General features: G+C 38.4%; 1 protein-coding gene across 1 annotated transcript in view; it reads right to left on the bottom strand.

Moving 5' to 3' along the window:
• Positions 1-23,383, bottom strand: part of LOC115255048 (tyrosine-protein phosphatase non-receptor type 13) — a 401,461-nt gene that overhangs the window by 13,119 nt on the left and 364,959 nt on the right. The gene's annotated exons all lie outside the window — the stretch shown is intronic.

Genomic DNA, 23,383 nt, shown 5'->3' with positions numbered 1-23,383 from the left:
GTCGATGGTTTGTTTTCGAAATTCAGTAATTTTCCGCCTGATTTTTGATATCCCTACTTTTTGTAATTCTAACTATGTACTCAAATTTTCAATAAAAAACTACTCTTTAATGTAAAATACAAGCACCAATCTAACTTGAACTTATCCTTCAAGAACAGAAAATTTGGAGAATTCTTAAACATTCTCAGAATTTTAGACCTTCGTATAATGAATTTCATCGTTAAAAACAGATTTTAGAATACAGAATAGCTTCAATACTCGATTTGCTTCGACTGTGACTCATAATACAGAAGTTTGGGAAAAATTAAAAAGGAACCTTGTTTCTAGAAAATTTTCTATCGATTTTTAAAGAGAGTTTTTGATATTTTTTTCGACATAAGTTAAGGAAGTTAAGGAAGATATTTATTACAATAACGCCTAAACCAGTGGTCACCAAACTGCGGCCCTCGACCAGGCTTAGTGCGGCCCGCGAACTCATTTTGAAATGTAATAAAAAGTGGCCCACTCATAAATTCCATAATGAAAATCAGAAATTTCATCATATTTTAAAACATTTATGAGAATGAATGTTAACTACTGAAATTTTCCAGTATCTAAACTTTCTGAATTTCGCTAAAACTTCAGGAATTGGGCAAGATACTTTTCACTCCCCTAGCAATACTTTTGGAAATTCCTCATAAAATATCTATTCTAAATCGGTTACAAATATTTGCACACATTGCTCAGAAAATCATGTCTGTAGGTTTTTCTTCATTGAGTTCCTGAGAAATCACACAAGAAAAAATTTTAAAAAATCATCAAGGACTTCCACAACAGTATCTCCAGGCAGTTTTTTTCATAATTTCTTTCGAGAACGCTGAAATCCCTACAAATCATTCTGAAATTTCCCAAAATCCACGAGAAGTCCCCGATTTTTTTAAAGTAAAGGGTTCGATATACTAGTATTGCCAAGCCAAAAAATCCCAAAACAAGATAAAAAAACCCGCACAAAAGTTTTGCCGAATTTTTTTGTCTTTCTTCGGCTTTTTTTTTTGGGGCTTTCGGCTTGGTAAAACTAGTGTCGCTTTTCCTGAGCTGCAGTAAGAAACTCCATTCGGAAATTTGTCAAAACTGGATCCAGGTGTTTATAAGAAATGTGTCCGTGTTCGTGTCTAGGACTTCAAAAATTGTGCACTTATAATTTGCGTTACAAGTACGCTGTAAGTTTATCCATAATATTGTTAAAGACGTCCATATTTTTTAGCCATGACACCATGACTTATTTTATTATAACTGTTCTGAAATAATTTGCCCAACATTATTATAACAAGAACTACAAAACCTAAATATTACGATCTTGAAAAAAACCTAAAAATCATAGGGAATTAGATTTTCAGGATTTTTTCAAGTGAAATAAATCTCCTGATAACTGGAGATTGTTTAGTTTTTTGCTCTTGCTCAATATTTTCAAAAAATCAAACAAATGGATTTTGTGTTGAATCTTAAAACTAATTAAAAAAAAAACACTTGAATGACTTGCGGCCCGCAGACTCATTTCAAAATTCAATTTTGGCCCGCAAAGACAGTTAGACTGAGGACCACTGGCCTAAACCTTCGCGACCCACTAAATATCAGCCCGCGACCCACCAGTGGGTCACGACCCATGATTTGAGAAACGCTGCTCTAGTGTACCTGATGTATCATCTGGTTTTCAAAATGTTCTACAGAATTGTAGAATAAGTTATTTGGAGCAACTTTGCAGAAGAAACCGTTGTTAAAGAATTATGTTAGGGAGATCCTTGAAATTCAATTTTCGTAAAGAAAAAAGTAATGCATCATTACATTGATAATGACACCTGTAGAATTACTGCATTTTGCATTGCAAAGGTTGATATTCAGTCCAATTCGTGCAATGATATAATGCTTGTGGTTACTTGAGTAGTGGTATTGCTAAGCTGTGTGATTCCCAATACAGGATCACAGGCTTCACTGATTTCTCTAGAATCTAAAGTGAAAATGTTTATCATCTTGTATATCTCAAGAGGCACTACCACGCATATCCCAAGCGACAAATGTTAGCTGAATAACAGCTTATTCAGCTAAAAATTTTAAAATCAAGCCTTAGAGTGGTTTATTCGTCCATTGTAAAGAAATAATGTTCGTTGGAATAGTCGTGTTGCAAAATTCGATGGTTGCCAGTTTATGGTAAAATGAAAATCTTCCAAGTAGTATTGGGCGAATCTGGCTGAGTTATCGATTTTTGTGAATCGATTCGAATCGAATCAGCAGAATCGATTCACCGATTTAATCGAATGCTTTAAATCGATGTTTCCACATCGATTCGATATTATAACATATTACAAAACTATGAAATGATTCGTTTACTGCATGTAGTTCAAGTTCAGGGTATGATTTATTTGTATTAATACAATACTCTGATACGAAAATGGAAATAACGTTGAGACAGTGCATTCTACAAAACAAATGAAATTTAATGTTTTTGAATCGAAAGGAAAATCTTGAGATCCTGTCATTTCCCAGAAATCTGAGAAGTATACCAATATAGTATTGTGATAAATGCCCGCATACTGCTGTGAAAAACTCCCCCATTATCTTTAAAGAGACTCCTCCAGAATTCTGAATTCTAGAATTATGAGAGAGATTTCTTCAGAATTCTGAAAAGATAACATTAGAATTCGGAGCGAAAAAAAACAAGTCTCTTCCGTTATCTTGGTAGGAATTTTCTCTCAATTTCCTGAGAGAGGTTACTCCATATCTTTGAGATGGATTGTCTCAGAGCCCAGAGTGGAATTCTCCCAGAATCCTGTGATAGATTGTCTCAGAATCCTGAGAGAAGTTTTCCCTTGGGATTCTCTCAAAATGTCCCAGAATCCTAAGAGAAATTATCTGAAAACCCTGAGACGAAATCCAAGGGCGATTTTTCCACATTCTTGAAATCAATTCATCTAGAATATTGAAAAAAAGGAAAAGATTTTCGAAATTCTAAGATGAATTCCCCAAAAAACTTAAAATAAATGGCTCAGAATCCTGAAAAGAGTAGCTTAGAATCCCAAGAAGGATTACACCAGAATCCTGAGATACTCTGCGTGGTTGCCAAAGAAACCTGAGATATACTCTCACAGAATTCTGGGAGATTGGATTCCCCCAGAATCCTGAGAAGAATTCCTCCAAAAAGCCCGTGCACAAGGGAGGGTTTTTGGGGGTTAAACCCCTTCCGTTACCGATGTTCCATACACTAAACGCCCCTCCACCCTTTGTTAAAACTAGGAAAAACTCTTCCCTTGATGCCTTTTCTGTTCGCGGGCCTGTCCTCCAGAATCCTTTAATGTATTCTCCCAGAATTTCCCCAACATCCTGGGTGGATTCCTTCAGAATACTGACAACAACTCTGCCAAAATCCCGAAAGGTATTCCCCAGAGTGATTCCCTCAGAATTCTGAGAGGCATCATAAGAAGGATTCTTCCAGATTCTAGAGAGAAACATATTTAGAAACCTGTTAGGGATTTTTGCGAAAATATGAAAAGGATTCTCCCTAGAATGGATTACGAAAACTTCTAGAATGGACTTCCCCAGCATCCTGAGAAGGATTCTCTGGAATTCTGAAAGGTATTCCCAAATAAAACAGAAAAATTACTTCAGATTCCACACTCTTGTAAACATACACAAGAAAGAAACAGATGAAAGAGGGCGCACGCAAGTGCTGAAGAATCTCTTGAGAATTGTTTAAGGAATTTTCTAATAAATGCCCGGAAAAATTCCTGAATAAATAAAGAAATACCTACCTTCTGAGAAAATGAAGTTATAATTTCTTGAAAGATTCTGGAAAAAAAATTCTCAAGATACTCCCTCAGAATCCTTGAAAGGAGTTCCCTTAACTCCTAAAAGGGATTGTCCCAGAACTCTGAGAGTGATTCCTCTAGAATACTTTAAATTATTACACCAGAATGTCAAGAGAATCTTCCCATAATCATGCCAGGGATTTTTCCTGATTACTAAGAGGGATTCTTCCAGAATCCTGAAAGGGATTTCTAGGAGCAACTGCTCCAGAATACAGAAAACAGGATGCTGGGAAGGATTTCTTGCGAACCCTAAGAGGAATCACAAAATCTATGCGAGGGATTCTCCAAAACCCAAAATTTTCCAGAGATTTCTGCCCAGAATCTCGTGAGAGATTCTTCAATAATTAATAGTTCTGATAGAGAGTGCCTTAGAATCTTGAAAAATATAGCCCCTGAATCCCAAGAATTTCTCCAAAACCATGAGACAAATTCCCCAGAATCGTGAGTGACATTTCCTTAGCATCCTGACGAAGATTATCCCGGAAAACCGAATTTTCAGAGAATCTTGAGAAGTATACCCGTAGAATACTAAGTGATATTCCCTCAGAATCTCAAAAGGATCTTACGCAGAATCCTAAGAAGGATGCCACTAGAATCCTTTTTGGATCTCCCTAGAATTCTGAGAGGAGTTTCCCCACAATTCTGAGAATGCTGAGTATGGAAGCAACATTTTCTTGGTCCGTCAATTTTGTCCCGTCAAGATAAAACAAAATATGAAAATTGAACAGTGAAAGCATCGAAAGTTTTGGCTGTCGGAGCCTGCCTTTGAAGTTTATGTGTCCGAGCTGCTACCAGTTCCAGGAGTAGTGAACTAGTGCGCCAAACACATGTGATCCAACGTTAATCGTCAACTGCCAGGTTCCATCATTGAGTGGCTGTCGACGTTGTCCAGCCAGGAGAAAGCCGTCCAGATTTTCCACCGCTACATTTAATTCTACCTGAGATAACGAGTTGGGAAGCAGACATCCAAGTGTCAAAGATACCGGCCGAACGATTGTGAACGTGGTCCAGTTGAAGTCGGGATCTACGTCCAGCGAGTTGTAGCGAGGTAGTCTACGGAGCAAGTTAGGTGACAAAGGTCATCATTAAGGTCAGATCTTTTTTTTTTTGGTATTTTCTGGTATTAATATTTTTCAATAAGTGCTCACACACATTCCACAAACAAAACAATATTTAGAATCCAAATTTTTCTTGTGCTTTCTTGTGAATTCAGTTTCCAGAGTTGAACTCAAAGTTGGCCTCATAACTTTTCCCACAAATTAACATTTTGTCCTTTCGATATTTTGTTCATAATCCCATCTAGATTTGATAAAACTGGTAGTTTTATCTTCAGAAGTTTTCATTCAAAGTGCTGTCATACTGATCAAGACCCATAATCACATGCTCGGTGTAACCCTTCTCATCCCACGACTTTGAACGACTACATATTTCTTGCTTTCCGGAAGAAAGTGATTGAACAAGATTTCTAATTGGTATAATTTTTCAAAATCATTGAAAGCAATTGAGTTGTGAATCTGCAATTGTGGTTCGTTGTGATAATAGCAGGGAATGAAATTGTCGATCACGATCGCGATAGTAGAAAACTCTCCCACACGCATTATCGGCGAAAAAAAGACGTGCGATAAATTCAGACCCGGGTTTCTCTCGAGAATGTGTTTTCGCTCGTTCCGCAGCGCCGAAAATCGCTTATCATCAGCAATGAAAAGTTGATTGGTTTGCTTCTGCTCTTTGTTCGCCTTTCCGTAGTCCCGTCGTCACCGGCTGTAGCTTTTATGTATAAAATTTCTGTCCTCTCTGGAGCAGCTTGTGTAGTCGAGTGGTTATGGTGCGCTCTCATACACATTTTTGTGGAGGGTCTAGGTTCCAATTCCGTTAGCGGAAAATTTTTGTTATTTGCCTTCTGATAATTATCGCGATAACATTGCAGGCGATAAAGTTGGATAGCGAAAATGAAAAGAGCGATTTCCAGTTTTCGGCTATCTTTGATCGGGGACAAACAGCAACGACCGATAAACATTTCTCACAGGACAAGTAAAAACAGAAAAAAATCAGTTGCTCGAAAAACGCCGTTTTTCGTCTCAATTTGCTGATAATTTCATTCCCTGGATAATAGCCACATCCAACCTAGGTTGAGGATGAAATTGATTTCTGTGAATCATGATACGACTTTCTAAAATTCGCACTTTATATTTATCTGCCATTTGTGTTTGTAGCAATTTACCTATTTTCGTGCTTAATTTTGTGTACATCTGGGGAAGGGAACATTTTTTTTTCTCGTTTCAGAGAGCGAGTAATGGCGCTTAAGGCGAAACTGGATCCATTTCCTCACTTTTTGGTTTTTGATTTTTAATAAAATAACGATGAAATATTTTCAAAATCGGTTTTCGTACACGTGTAGAGTATGGATCAAGGTATCTCCTGAATTTTTCCCTGGGGGAAGAAGTTTTTCGTTTTTGCAGAAACCATTTTTAAACAAAATTGCACAAAAAAATGGTTTCTGCAAAAACGAAAAACTTTTTCCACCAGGGAAAAATTCAGGAGATACCTTGATCCATACTCTACATGTGTACGAAAACCGATTTTGAAAATATTGCTTCGTTATTTTACTAAAAATCAAAAACCAAAAAAATGAGGAAATGCTTCCAGTTTCGCCTTAAGCCTAGGCTTTCAAGCCAGGGCACATGGAGAAATGCCTGTATCCCATCCCAGGAGAAGAGACGTCAACGATAACGGAGTGTGTATTAACCTTCTAAGCAGCACCACTCCCAACGATTTTATGTTCAAACACCATTCCCCTAAACCGAAACGGTTGGTACGGTTGTCCTCGTTTCTTCCTACATTCCATTCAAAAAGGTTTGTCAATCATGTTATTCATAAGTGGATAACCTGATTGCCTTAAATTTTTGAATTATCTTCCAACCCATTAGTCTGCACAGTGGGCCTGGCCATTTTAATATTTGTGTCACATCTCTGATATGCTGCAAATATTAATGCTGACAAGAAAATATCAGAAGAAATTTTTATATTTCCAGGATGCTTTTCAATACTGGCTGTGCAAGAACTAGAATAGAATAGAATAGAATTCTGAGAATGCTGAGTATGATTCTCCAGGAAGTCTAAGAGGAGTTCCTGAGAATGCTGAGAAAGTTTTTCTCAGAACTCCAAGTGGGATCCTAAAAGTGGGTCTTCCAGAATCTTTAGAGGAATCAACCCAGATCATTCGGAAATTTCTTAGAACCTGGTAGGGAATACCCCAAAATCGTGAAATGAATTCCCTTAGAATCCAGAGATTTCCTAGAACTTTGATAGGTATTCCCATAAATAACTGCTGAGAAAAATTCGTCCAGAATTTTCAAAGGACTCTTCCATAATTCTGAGGATTCCTCTAAAATTATGAGAGCGATTTCTTCAAAATGCTGAAAATTATCATCCTGGCAGACCTTATCTCAGAAAAGAGAGAAAGACTCTTCCAATAGGGATTCTCCCTGAACTTTATTAAGGATTTCCCTAGAATCCTGGGAGAGATAACTCCAGTTTTCTGAGATGGATTCTTTCAGAATCTTTAGAGGACTTCTTCCAGAATCCTGCGATTTCCTCAGATTCCTGAGATGGATTCTCCCTGAATCATGTGATGGATTGTCTCAGAATCCTGTGATGGATTGCCTTAGAATCTGGAGAGTAGTATTTCCTCGGGATTTTCCCAGAATACTTAGACGGATAACCCCAGAACTCCCTAGCAGGTTCATCCAGAATCCTGAGAGAAATTCTCCTACAGTATTGAAAGACATTCCATTAGAATCCTGAAAAAGATTGCCCCAGAACATTGACAGCGATCTTAAGAAGGGACCTTCCACATTATGAAGAGAAATTCTCTAGAATCCTTAGAGGGATTCTCAAAAAAAAAAAAAAATGTTTGGAACCCAGAGATGGACTGGAAGAATGCGCTAGAACCCTGAAAGGGACTCTCTAGAGTCTAGACTATAAGAAGGATTCCTCCAGAATCATGAGAAAGATTCACTGGGACTCCTCGGGGGAATTTCCCAAGAAACCTGAGATATAAAGGTATGCCTCGATTTAATGAACCCTAGATTATGTAGACCCTCGATTTTATGTACTTTGATTTCAGGTACATTTTTAATGGTAAAATTCTACAGTGTATTCTGAAAAAAAAAAAAATAATACTTTTGAATGGAAAGAAAAAATCGAATGTAAAAAATCGATTCGGTCGATTTTGTGTGTCTTCAACATCGATTCAAAAAATCGATTAATCGGAACAAAAACATCGATTCAAAATTGCCCAACACTAATCGAATCCCACTCCCGACAAACCCGCAAAACGTGAGTTCTTCCCTCGGAAGGGATTCTGAGATGAAGTAGCATGGTACTAAATATCTCTTGATAACTGATAAAAAATCATTTCACTTCTTTAGAAATTCGCGTGAGTTGTGACCCAGACTGAGAAGCCCCAGATTGAGTTTGCAGCACTAAGTTTTGTGAGCTCATATTGGAAACCACTGAGCTTTATTTTATAAGTGCCCCTTAGAATTTGAAAGACATTTTCATTTCGTCGTCACACCTTCGGTTCTTGAGAAATTCGCTTGGTCAATGCCCGTAGGTTGGGAGCCACTGAACTTCGCAAAACTGCTAAATTATTGATTGTTACTGAATAACTCAAACTTCAGTAAGTTATCGAATGTTCGAAACTTCGTAATTTCGATCTTTTTAAATTAAAACTGATTAAAAATAACGCTCTCCCAATTTAAGCACTGTTTCCCAAACAGCGCTCCACCAATTTACGCTTAAACTCAGTTAACGCTCCCCGAGGTTTGGACATGAATTGGGGTTTAGTGTAATTACAATCACAAGAAGTCGACAGAAAAATAAATATTCCCACCAAAATATTATCAAGGCTTCGGCCAAATATGATGATATTTATTTTGCCATACTTCATTGAAACCCGCATATGCAAGTGGGATCAATAAGGTTACGCACACGGTAGTATAAAAAACTGTTTTTTTCATAGTTGGTAGTGAACCATTCCCACTGATTATAGCAGGCACGATCATTACTGAATACGATAACAACCAACAGCTGATAAGAAGAACAAAACATCCACCGAACCGTACAAGAGCAAGCGTCAATGCGATCTACGCTAATAAGCACCAGCCAGTAGATCGAATCAATCTGTGCATGTGTCGACTCTGATAGTAAGCTGACGCTCTCCAAGTGACGGTGTGTGATAATCTCCTGCCCGATTCGATGTTAAGCTTCAAACTGGAATTATGTACGCTCCAACATGTGCACTCACCTTGTCGCGCACGACCGCGGCGCTGCCGCTGCACTGCACCACACTTACTGCCGTCGTCCTTCGGAAACTGGCCACCAAAAAGGAAGAAGATCGAACCAATATAGCGCAAAAATGCATTCACGTCCGGCGGTGGCGGCAGGATCTACACAACACGACCGATTGGATCATCCCGGGCAGTTTGAGTGATGATCACTGACTGCCGGGGCCGATGTAGTAGAACCATCAACTGCAGCAGGGGAGCTATGAATTGGCTTTTGGCGTACATGTCATACGACACTCTTCTCCGTTTGAGCACACATGTGTTGCCATTAGCAGACTGGTAGCTGGCAGTAGGTATAGTGAAAGGAAGTCGTGCATTGGTGTTTGACATATGGCTAACATCCAGCAAAGTGAACACAAATTCGTTGGAGGAGTCAGAATGAACGGACTCGATGCGATGGTGGCGGCTTATGTGAGCGCAATTTTGAAGCGATTGGTTTGAGTGAGTGATAAAGAGGAAGACGATTTAGGGTGGATCGTAGAGTGAAGATCATCAGCGAAATTTAAAATATGAAAAAAACTCTGAATATTGTTAGATTTCTCCAAAAAGAAAAAAAAAATACAGTGTCGGACAAACCATTAGGACTGCCAGCCATTTTCAATACAAAATGAGTTAATTTACATAAAAACTAGTTTTTTAGATTTTTTTAGCTGAGTTTGATAAAAGGCAGATGAAAACTGGAAAAAAAATGGTTACATTACCGCTCTCATCTTTAAATGTTCTCGACCTAATTTCCAGCGGACACTGCCGTAAGTTTAAATTTATTTCTAGAAAAGGTTGCAATTTTAGGTTAAGTTTATATATACAGGTATACCTCGATTTAGTGGACCCTCGATTATATAGACCCTCGATTTTATGTACTTCGATTTTATGTACATTTTACCTCGATTTTATGTACATTTTTAATGGTAATTATTTTAATATTCAATCAGTTTAAAACTTGAAGTTTGTATCATGAAGGCTTATAATGTAGGGGTTTTCAGCCTTTGACACGCGGAGCACTTCATGTCAATAAATTGATTTGTGGAGCGCCCATATTAGCGCCAAAGCATACCTCACGACATACTTTGTTCTATATATTCACCGTAATCTCATACTTCCCTTTCTGACTTCATTTTTTTTATAAATATCCATGGCGGAATTTATAGGGTGATTTTCTGGCTATATTTTTACAGATCCCTAAGCAATGACAACATTTTTGGCGGATGCATGTAAACTGAGAATTCGCCAGACTGTCCCTCAAAGTTTTTTACAAACTTTTTTCAACATTTTTTATGACTTCCTCACCGAGAATTGTATTATATTCCTGATATTTTTGGTAGGTGCCAGCTGATTGAATTCCAAAATTTGTAGCAAATTCTATAACAAGGTCATTATAATGCTTCGACTGATTACTGACAAGATGTGTAATAGATTATTTCTAGTGCTGACATGGTAGAATCAGATCTAGTTAGTAGAGGTTTCCCGACTTCAGCATCCCTTCACGTGTACCAACGATGAACTCCTGGAGGAATTTTTGAAGGAACTGCTGGAGCAAGTTGTAAAAGAATCCATGGAACAACTTTTAAGATATTCATGTCTTCCAGCCTTTCCATAGCAATCTCTGTGGAGACCTGCAAAATCTGTAGAAAAATTTCTGAAGTAATCCTTGGAGCAATTTCTAGCAATGAAATGTCTTAAAGCAATATCTAAAGGGATGTGAATAAATTTGGGAGTCCTTAACAATAATAGTCTCTTGTAGAACTTCTAAAGCAATCCTTGGAGACAGTTCTTTCGAAAGCTTCTGAGAATATTTTGAAGAAGTTTTTAGTCTCTGATTCTCAATGTATCCGTGAATCATATTCTAAAAAAAGTTCATGGAACATTTTAGAGAAACTTCAAGGAAGGTTTTCTAGATAAATGCTTCGAATAAATTCTGAAGGAATATCTATTAATGAAATCCCAAAAAAATTGTAGATGAATTTCTGTAACAATCTATCCAAGATTTTTTGAACCCATGCAACATTTTTTGAAGCTATTCGTGCAAAAATTTCTTAAGTAGTTCTTGGAAAAATTTCTAAACAATATTCTAAAGTCTAGAGGCATCCCTAGAAGAATCTGTGAAAAAAATTCTGACTGAATTTCTTTCAGATTTAGTGCATGATTTTTTGAAGTCAATCTATGTGCAGATTCCGAAGATTTTTCCAGAAACTCGTGAAAGATTTTTAACGAATCCTAGGCTGGATTTTATTACGGTCCATGAAAGAATTATCGAAAAATCTGTGATAGTTTTTTCTTAAAATAATGAAGGCATTTGTAAAGAAATCTCTGGAGGAAAATCTGTAGATATTTTTAAAGAAATTATTGTCGAATTTATAACAAAAGTCATGAGAGATTTTCTGAAGGAACCCCCGGGGAGTTTCTACAGGAATCCCTGCAAAAATTCTCGAATAGATCTCACATTTTTTAAAGAGTCTCTAGAGGATTTTTTCTGATAGGAATGCAGATTCATAAAAATCCATGGAGCAATTTCTAAAGCAAACCCCGGAGAATGTTTTGAAGTTAATCCTTGGGAGATCGTTTGAAAGAATGCTTAAAAGAATTTCCGAAGGATTTTTCGGAATAAAATCTAAAAAAGTCTCGATAAAAAAAGGTAAATCTCTGAAGGATTTTCTAAAGAAATCCCTGGAGGAATTCCGACAAAAAATCTTACATAACTGATTCTGAAACTTCTGGAGAAATCACATGTGACTAGGGAATTTCTATATAAATTGGAAGTTGCTGTGGGAATTTTTGGTGGAATCCTTGGAAGAATTCCGAAAGTAGCCCCAGTTCAAATTTTTGAAGGAACTCTTGAAACATTTTCTGAAAAATAGTTTCTGAAGGTATTTCTCAGGAGAAATTTCTGAACAAATGTCCAAAGATATTTCTGAAGGAATCTCTGAATGCATTTTTGTAAGAATCCCAAGAGGAATTTCTACTCAAATTCATAAATATTTGTTTTGGAGAAAAAAATGGAGGAATTTCAGAAGCAAATCCTGAAAGATGCTTGGGAAGAATTCTTTGTAAAATTTACATAATAGAATGAATTTGTAAACAAATCTCTACAGAAAATTTCCAAATGAATCAATGGATTTTTTTTTAAAAGAATCCGTGAAGGATTTTTTGGCCGAATACTCGGACAAGTTTCCGAAAACGAAAATACAAAGAAGTTTTACAAGAAATTCTGAAAAAAATTTTGGTAGATATTCTAAAGAAATCTCCAAAAGATTATCCGATCGAATGCCTAGAGAAATTTATGAATAAATAACTAGAGGAATTTCTGAATCCCTGGGCGAATTTCTCAAACAATCTCTGAAATGATTTGTGGAAAATCATGCAGGAATTGGTGAAGCAGTTCTTGCCATATTTCGTTAAAAATTTTTTTGTGACTATTCTAAAGGAACACATGGATGATTTTCTGAAATATTCTGTAACATGATGGTTTGAGGTGGGAGGTTATTCGGAGGCCGAAAATTCTGAATTCACTTTTTATTTACCGCCTCAGAATTGCCACAAAGGGCGACCGAGTAGATAGTAGCACAAACCTCCACTAATCATACAGAAAGATCGTTCGTCAAATACAGCTCAACCAGTAATAATGCTCTACCAAGTGCTTGTCACGAATCTCTAAATTTCTGAAGGAATCCCTTGAGGAATTTCAGATTGAATCCTTGGAGAATTTATGAAGCAGTTCGTGTTCAGGGTCCAGGGTAAATAAATCCTCAGAGACATTTTCAAAGGAATCCCTGAATGTATTTCTGATATCTTCCATTTTTTGGGACATTTATGGCAATAGCGTCCATATGTCGATTGCTCAAAATATTGGCTTTTCAATCAACCATACATAGGGTAATTGTTCCGATCATGGAGGAGTTAAGCACTGGGTTTAAACCACAATTGTATCGCCCCAAGCAAACTTTTTACATAGATTAAATTGAAAATAATAAAATCCATCCTTAATCTACGAGAAAATAACGAAATATTGCCACTTTGATGTTATTATGAGCATTTTATTTGTTTTTATCTGAAAGAACATTGTGTTCCTAATGCGGTATTTGTTCCAATTGTTGCGGTATCCCATTGAAATCATATGGGATACCGCAACATTAGGAACACAGCAGCAAACACATTTAGGAAAATATTTTTTAAAAATAGGTTTTTGGGCAAATTTTAGGCAAAAAAATGGTGCAATCTCATAATTCAAGCACCATACATCTATTAAAAATACCTTTTAGTAACATTCCAGTCGAAAAAGTGCACAATTGCCATTACCGCAACATTAGGTACTACCACAACGATGGGAACAATTACCCTAGTTTTGGAGACAAAAGCTTTCGATCGTAACAAAATAGCGAGATAGAGGCTTGCAGCAAAAACCTAACCTCATCGAATTCTCATACGATTTGTAAACATTGCCCTCAATTTTTTTTGAGGGCAAGGACGGCTTGATGCACCGACGCCGAAGGAAAGAGAGAGAAGGAGACAGTGATTACGTCAGCGTGCAAGCGCTCATAGTGGTGTATTCGTTATTTAGCGAGAGTTACTAATATACGATCAAAACGATCAAAACGATCAATTCTGACTATACATGTCAATGGTTGCTCCTCCGTGATTGATCTGAACTGGTACCAGTTGCACTGAGATCCAACTGAATAAGGGGCTGGGACATTCCACTTATTCTCAAAGTGCAATTTTAGCAGCTCATGCATATTTGATCAATAACGGCGCCGGCCAAGTCCTTATAGTCAGCTGGGAAGGGAAAGGAATGTTAGAGTGTACTGGTTGTTGCTACTAGAGACCGAGAGCACTCTGCGTCCCCACAACCCGCACGGACTGGGGTATTTGTAAGACGGAAAGGATGGGAGATCTCGGAGTCACCGTTGGGTCGGTGATGCTATCCATGGATAGGGTTATTTATAGTGTTCGTGATAGATTGTGTGGTGAATAAGGTGAATAAGGTCAAGCGGCACAGCCCGCTTTGGTTGCATAACTTATAGGCGTTATATATACACTGTGCTGTGAGTGGAAGTTGGAAGGGAGGGAAACGACTTTTTTTTTCAATTCGTTTCTGGTTCTAGCGATGGCTATGAACATATGAATATACTTGAGTTGTATATGTAGAGGAAGAGAGAGCGAGAGAAAGTGGATAGAAAGATACAAAGTAGGATGAAAAGGACGGGCCAGGGATTGAACCCATGACCTTCTGCATACGAATCAGAAGCGGTAGCCACTAGACCACCAAGCCCGTCTATTTAGCGAGAGTTACTAATATATGTCAAAAACTCCGAGCCTTTTATCGAAAACTCAATTTCCATGCAGTTATTATATGTTTAGGTACATTTTGGTATAAAATTTAAATAAAAATAAAATAAAAAAATTTGCTTTGATTTTATGTAAAATTCGATTTTATAGACATTTCAAAAACTGAAATGTCCACTAAATCGAGATATACCTGTATTTGTTTTTGTTGAAATCTCACCTAAATCATGTTTTTTGACTTATTATCTTTTGAATGAGACCTAAGGTTTTAAAATCAGACGCAAATTGGCCGGAGATGTGGGCCTAAAAAATGACATGTTTTTGAGGGAGTGATCCTAAACTTTTGATCGGAAGTGTGCATAGCTGCTTACAATAATTAATATTCTCCAGATTTTTACCGTACACATTCTATTCGCTACAAGTTATTAAACCTTTCAAAAATCTTTTAAAAAAATTGGTTTTTGCACAGATGCGTCATTCAGCCATATTTTCAATAACTCTAAATATTGTCCAAATTTTTTTAGGCTATTCTAAACTTGACTATATTGTGGAGATTTGATAGAATGTCCCAGATGTAAAGACCAACCATACTTGAAGATAGATCATCCTGAACATTTTAACTTATTTCCGATACACTCTTCAAAACACGACATTTAAAGTTTAGTCAGGTTCTATGATCCTTAGAAAGCTTTCTTTAGAAAAGCAAGAAACTTATTGATTGATTGGTTCAACGTAAACGTGAACAATATCAGATTTCTCAGATGACTGCTTGATCACCTCCACTATCACTGGAAGCCGATCAATATGAATAGGATAATTTCAAGCTAGGATATGTTTTTTTTTTCATAGTAAAAGATCACTGTGCGGTCTTCGACAAAGTTTTTTTGCACACTTTAGGCTATATTTCCAAGGCCAAAAGATTCATGTGAAATTAAAAAAAAAAGGCAAACTTGTGAAGTCCCATACATATTTCATTCACATTAAAGAGCGCGAGGGCACAATGAGCCGCATAAAAATTTTACCCAGTAATTTTAGACACAAAAGAGGATTGAAAAAAAAAACATTTTTTTCGGGGTTAGGGTAAAAGTTCCCTTAGTGGAGGTAGTATCAATAGTGGTAGTAGTGCCAATTTATCACTATTTCGACCAAAAAGCTTGCAAATGACATTTATAATAGATGCATCATACCTAATTAATAACATTAATTCAGTTTTGTGTTCAGGGTTTGCCGAAAAACATATTTTCCTTAATTTTTTGCTCCTTTGCACCTATAGTGGTGATAGTGTTCCTATAGTGGTGGGTCCCATAAGAATTCAATGGGATGCGCCACTATAGGAACCGATGTTAAATTTTACGGCCATAATAGGAACCGTGTACCTATAGCTGGTGCAAGTGATTGTTTAGCAAAAACTGCAATAAACTGTGGTTTTTACATTATTCCTAGCAAATTTAAGTGACAAACTGCCGATTAACGTTATCAGACTTTTTACAAGGAGCTAGTAATAGCATCACTATTGGTACATTTACCCTAATGCGAATTAATTTCATTATTTTCTTCAATCCCATCATATACTACTATACTACTATACATTTACACCTCAAGAATCTAATATCAGACAAACAGGCATATCACTTGGAACTAATAACGATTACTCGTTGTCACGAAACATTATCGCTCAATGCTAGATGAGGCTGCGTTCCGTTTGTTCACTTTCGTAGTTTCGGCGAAGCACCAAACGCTGGTTTTGCAGCCCTACCAGTAGTCTCTAATGTGGTCTGAGCCTATTTTCTTGCTAACCGTTCCTTAGGTTATTAAAAAGTTGCGGTTTGCTGTATCGCACGCGTGGATTTGGAACACTTTTACAATTGACCACTTTCGGCGGGACACCCGGGACCAGTTCCAGGACACTACCGATTGTCTCAAATATGGTTCGAGACTATGTTCTTAAGAATCATTCATCATGTTATCGAAAAATCTGATATTTTATGCACCGTCTTACCGCGCTTGTTCGACACTCTTTAATAGGACACTTTTTAATACGTACCGCGTGTGTCGCAGCGATCTACACCATAAATGAGAATGAACCAATATTGTGTTGATACTCACACCCGCAGCAGCTCCTCTTGTAGCTGCTACTTAAGGAAGTTCAAATTTGGTGCTATCCGACACCTGATCCGCCTGGAGCTCCGAAAGCCAACAATCAAAACAAAAACTAAAATAGAGTTCTTGTACCAACTTTTATAATCCTCTTAGCAGAATACCCTCTTCGAATGAGTGTTTGTACCTTTTCATTCCACCCTAATTGCTTACAGAACTGACACTGAGGAAGATTACAAGTGGTAGTCGAAATACGCGTATCTGTCAAAGGATAAGCAATTAGGGCGGAATTAAATGGTACATAATTGATTACACTCATTCGAATAAAATATAATTAGGGGGATTAGGGGCATAATAGACACCCAGGGCGAAATGGACACCCCTGTTTTTGCCGAAACCGTTGACTTTTATGTAAAACTTTTAATGCATGAGTGTAAAGTTTGAAATATGCTTTTCATATGGTGAAATTCTTATAATTTCGAAGCAGCATCAAATAAGATATTACGAGTTTTGAAGTGTTTCTATTATAAAAACAAGTGAATTGTTACCTTATCTACATGTATACGAAGATTTAGCAATGGATGAAGTATTTTATTTTTGATCAGAATTTACTTAAAATAGCAATTTTGATGTTGTAGTCGATTCGGGGTGAAATGAACACTGACAATTACGAATGGATGTACGCGCATTGCATACCGTTAGGCGTTTAAGAGAGTTTGAAAAAAATCAATCCGATTATTTTAGCCTAAAGTTTATTTAGTGAACTTTGATGTTATGTAAACTTGTCTAAGATGGAGTATTATATCTGTGGTATTGATCTCCGTAGGCAAATTACTTGACTGGTCGATGTAACCAAAGAATTAGCATAAAATATGCAGGGATGTCCATTATGCCCCGATGGGTGTCCATTTCGCCCCGTACCTTTCCTGCCAGCTCTGAAAAACACACGGCTTACAATTCATTATTTCATCACAATAAAGATATTCTACCTGCTGTAAATGATTGAAAGACGTAGGAAACAAGTTAAAGTTATAAGTCAACTGATAATTTGCTAAGTTTTACTCTGTTATACAGGTCTAACGTACTCATTCGCTTAGGGTGTCCATTATGCCCCTAATCCCCCTACTAAATTCCAATGTGCAATATACGGTGGTCATGTGGTATTAAAAGTTTACCCCAGCACTGCTGCAATCATTGTCGAATTGGTGGGATTTTACGGTACCGCTTGCAAGGGTTCAATCTTATATTTGACCACTTCCAGCGGGACTCCCAGAACCTGATCCGGAACACTATCGGTAGTCTTAGATGTGGTCTGAAACTATTTTCTTGTCAACCGTTCTTCACGTTATCGAAGAAGCCGCTACTTAATGTGCCGCATACTTGCGTTTAATTCCCTTCCACATTTGACTATTTTCGGCGGGACATCCGGAACCGGTTCCGGGACGCTACTGGTTTTCCCAAGTATGGTCTGAGACATAAGTTCCCAAACTTTCAGGTGCACGACCCCCTTTGGCCAGCAGACGTACTTTTCGCGACCCCCTATAGAAATTCTCTCATTTGTTGTCTGTAACAGAAAAATATTCGACTGTCCCTCGCGACCCCCTGGATGAAGGCCGGCGACCCACAGTTTGGGAAACCATGGTCTGAGCTATAGATAGTAGAGAAAACGTAGACCCGCGGACACCGCTGACTTAAATATTTCAAGCGTGTAAGTAGTAATTTTCAAGAGTGCGACGTATGACGTCATGCGCTCCATTGATGTTGTCCAAACCGTGACGTCATGCTCGTTTGGATACAGATTTTGACAGTTCGTTTGGATACAACGGATTCATCAACACGGATTTATGTTTACTCTACTATCTATAGTCTGTGCCTATTTTCATGTCAATCGTTCATCAGGGGTTCGAAAATTCCACGGTTTGATGTTTCGTATACACGGGTTTGGTTCACTTTTATATTTGGCCACTTTTGACATGACACCCAGAACTGGATCCGAAACACTACCGGTTCAGATATGATCTGAGAATATTTTCCTGCTAAGTGTTCATCAGGTTATCGAAAAAGTCACTATTTGGTGTGTCGTATGCATGAGTTCAGTTCACTTTTATATTTGGCCACCATCGGCGGAACACCCGGCACCGGTTCCGGAACACTACCGCTAGACTATTTTCCTGTTTAATGTTCATCTGGTTATCCAAAATGCCGTTGTTTGATGTGTCGCATGCATGTTATTGGTATAAGTGACTCGACCCTCCGGGTCTTCTTTCAAAGTCATTTTTGGAGTGAACATATTGCCTTCCCAGTACACTTGGTGTACGAGAAAGGCAAACATATGATAGGATTATAATTGGGAAATTCCTGCAGAAACGGCAAGCTGCAAGAACTTGCTCAATGGATTTTCCAGAAAAAGAAAATACAGTTATTTCTTCAGACTATTCTCGAGATTTCTCTAGGGGGCTGTCCATTAATTACGTAAGGGATTTTTTTAAGATTTTTCGACACCCCCCCCCCCTTGTAACATTTTTTTGTATGAGAGCCCAAAAATTTTTGTATGGCTCGTAAGATTTTTCAAACCCCCCCTCCCCCTATAAACCCTTACGTAATTAATGGACAGCCCCTAGTCAAAATAATTCACAAATTTTTGTGCGAATTTACATAAAGAGGGCTAGGATCTGTGCTGAAAATGTATTTCGTCATATCTAAATTCAACCACATCCAGCTCATTTTAGAAGCTCAACCTGAGAATATGGTAAATGAAAAATTTCAGCGGCTAGACAAAAAAAAAATCCCAGACTTTATGTAAATGATGGCCTGGTTTCAGCGAGAATTACCCTTTAATAAAGAATCTTGATTTTAATTGAATGTAATGCTATTGTCCAAAAAATTTTCATTTGATATATTTCTTTCAATATTATTTATCTTGATCGTTTTTTTTTCTTGTTTTGTTCCTGCTTAAATATATAGTAAGATTCATTCGAAAAGCAAAGTAAAACAATCATATTTAAATAGTATAGCTCCGGTTTTATAAGCCGAATGACATATGCCATATGTAGTATTGACTCATTCTTTTTACCTTGATTTTTGTTAGAAGGAAACATCGTAAATTATCGCCACATTAGTGTTCGCTATCTGGTAGATAGTATCGGTCAACCAATATGGCTTAATTTAATCGGCTTCCAATGACAAACAACTCAAGTACAGTAGCCGCACAGGTGGTGCTAATATTTCTTAAAACTTCTCTTCATTGTCAAGCGGTAGCCTATGATGCCGCTTAAAGGTGGGTGTCACAACCAAGAAGAATTACCACCAGTAGCAGTTAAATGCTTTTAAAAGTAGCGAAGAAATTCCACAACATGCTCGTAGCCATTCGGTAGTCATTAATCAAAGTAAGAATCGGTAAGAACGCCTACACAGCGCGCGGTCGGACAACGTTTCGGCAATTCTTACAACACCCAAACAAATACCGTTCCGAGAATATTCATTGTTGATCCGATCTGATCAGCCATTCATAAAACAGAGGAGACAATCAATTTTGGTACTTACAATCAAAACCAATTCTTTTCAAATTTGCCGTCCTGTGTCGGTCGGTATCACGTCGCCGATCACCTCTTGGGGAATGGGTGACAAAACGTCGAATGCCAAAACGTCGAATGCCAGAACGTCGAATGCCAAAACGTCGAAAGGACAAAACGTCGAAGGGACAAAACGTCGAAAGGACAAAACGTCGAAAAGTATGTATGTGTTCAAAGTTCAGCGTGGATTTTTTTTAAATTTTGTGTAAATTTAAATCGATCCTGTTGGTAGCCTAAGAGGGGTGGTGATACGGTAGATCCACCAAGATGGTAGGTTGACGAACTGATTAACGGGGACACACGAACATTGTCAAGTTATCTGGGGTCACTGCCCGAACGCTGAAGGTCAGTGTTAGTGACTCATTTTGCACTCTATAATGCTGCAGTTGAAACCACTAGCTGAGTAAAGATTATTGCGAGGATATTTAGCATTGTTGTACTAGTACCATATTCTGTGAAAACCGGATGAATTGCGGAGCTAGTCAAAATCGCGCTATTTCAAGTAGAACTTCGGAACTCCTCCCACCCCTTACGTTGGGATGGAAGGTACCGGCAAGTCCTGCCGTAAACCAAACCAGACGCCCTTGAAGGAACAATGCACCCGATGATCACCATCGCCACTCTAAAGGTGCCAGAGATCCGGCAGATGATAGCTAGAGGCTAACATCGAAGTGCATAGAAGCCACCCTGAAGGAAGCTGTGACGTATTGCTAAAAATGTGTGGAAGGAAATTTGTGATAATGTGCCGCTCGCAGTGTTGCATTTGAACGCGATCAATTTGCGTTGAAGTTCAAAAACGGCACGCTGCGATCAAACATATTTGAACATTGTTCAGTTCAAAATTTGATCAAGAACAGCACCCGCAAAAACATGGCACCCTGGTACCTGGTAAACTTAAATGGTCATGTGTCTGCAGTTTTTTCACAAATTCTAACAATCTTGGGTTGATTCGATTCAGAAAGTCACCCTCTATTGAGAGGGGGAACCAGTTCGGTCACCGTGGATTACCGGTAAATCCGCATTTCGGTGCAGAATCTTAATGCCCGATGCCAAAATGTCCCATTTCATTGTGGCGCATATATTCGCGCAACAACGCATGTATGCAGATGCGTCACAAAGTCCTAGGGCAGCACCTTGGTCAGGACGCACATAAGATTTGATGACACATCCAAGCTCAGTTCCTTTTTGGCTCGCGTTTAATTCAAATGCAACACTGGGTGCCAGTAGAAGGGGCCTCAAAGAAGTAAGAGAAGAAAAGCCGGGAAAGTTCGGGAATAAATAATTTTACACTTAACGTGACGTGATGTGAGTTTTTTATATACGACAGTGCGAATATTCCCTACCCACGAAGAACTGGTCAAGGAACATGCTGACCCTGAGGTGTTGTTTCTGGGAGCCTCAGGAAGGCTTCCCTCTGTACTAGTTGGCAGATACAAGTGAAAGAATGAGTATCCTTTAAAAGAATAAAGAACTCACTATTTGCTTAGATTACTCGTTTTCGACGTTTTCGACGTTTTGTCCTTTCGACGTTTTGTCCCTTTCGACGTTTTGGCATTCGACCTTTTGGCATTCGACGTTTTGGCATTCGACGTTTTGTCTTTCGACGTTTTGTCCCTAAGCCCCTCTTGGGTCCTCTCCCCAATTATGCAACGAAAAAACACGACCCACAAAAAAAAACGACTGTAATATGCCCTCAGGCCTGGAACGCTGCGTTGGAGCATACCTGCCTGTCTGCCTACATGACGATCGATTTGGCCACTCCCGTATAACGATTTTCGTCCATTCGAATTGGGGGTACTGCGATTGCCTACGGGGTCAACCAGCATCAGAGGAAGAATCTCTCCCTGGTCGCGATCGAGCCGTTGCAATGCAACGGCTGTTATGAAATGGCACCTACTTTTCCTCTCGATGCGATGGGGCGCATACGCACAGCAACTCGGCGGGATTATCACTTCAAGTCTGAGTCTGAGAGGAATTTTGCGCAACAATTTTATTTCCATTGCATTGACGGAGGATGACTGCGGGCTTTGCTCGGTTACCCTGGCTTAATAATCATAAAGTGTGAATCGCATTGCGATTAATTTACGATGCTTTTAACACCCTCTGTTCTAATAACCAATACATTTCGCGTGGAAATGCCGTGCAGATGATTATCCCACGCAAATGTTGTGTACGGCTCTATACTACAGTCAATGGCTATTGCATCGGTAACACGACACCCCCAATGTGCATAACTTGAAGTGGTTACGAAAAGGTTTGGTTGGCAGGATTAAGGTTACAGGTTTGGAAGATGAGATTTTGAGTCAGAGGCACTAAACGTAAGACGGCTGGTTTTACGATCGTCACCCACCTGCTCAATGTGGACGAGACGCGACTTTGACAACCCATAAGGCATTATTGGTTTGGATGGAATCGACAAGGTGAAGTTCATACGGAAAAGGACAAACGGTGCCTTGAATTTCAGAGATTTGTAAAAAAAATCAACACTTTTCCAATTGGATAATTCGAACTTTTTGGAGGAATTTCAAATCAGGATCTTGTCAATTAGCAAGCCAAAGCAAAGCAAATATAACCGTACACATCGTAGTTGCTACTCCGTGATTGATCAGAACTAGCGAAGTTGCACAGAGAACCAATGAATGGTGCTTGGGACTAGCTACACACTCTCAATGTGCACAATTCGAGAGTTCAATATTTGAAAGTAAATAACGGCGCCGGCCACTTCCTTACGGGAAAGAGAAGGAATATTAGTTCGACAACCGTTGTTACTAGAAACCGTGGAATCCACAGTATCCCCACAGTTGTCTCGGGAAGGAGTATTTGTTAGTAGGGTAGGGTAAGGCGTGGATCTCGGAGCCACCTTTGGTAGGTGATATGATCCACTAGTTATATGAAAATACACGACACGGTCTTCATCCCGATTATGATTTACTTGGTCGCGATAGTAAGGGTAGTGCACATACGTCAACGAACCCGACTTTCCCACGATAATTATCGCGCGCTTCTGATTCCGCATTCAATAATCGCGTCCTCATCTCTCTACCGAGAAAAGAGACTGACTTACAAAAATAGGCTCGCGTTTCTCACAGTATTGAACTTAAAGAATACGGTGAATATACTTTCAAGCTTTAATAGCTTTTTTCGAATTAGTATTTTACTAAGAGTAGTCCCATGTGTTACCTGTGATCGACAGCCGTTGATGTAATTAAGCAAACTATTTTTAATTTGCTCAATAATTGTTGTGAAC

The sequence above is a fragment of the Aedes albopictus genome, chromosome 2, assembly GCF_035046485.1.
Source record: "Aedes albopictus strain Foshan chromosome 2, AalbF5, whole genome shotgun sequence".
Taxonomy (NCBI): domain Eukaryota; kingdom Metazoa; phylum Arthropoda; class Insecta; order Diptera; family Culicidae; genus Aedes; species Aedes albopictus.
Note: the sequence above shows the minus strand (reverse complement) of the source record. Positions and strands in the feature narration are given on the sequence as shown.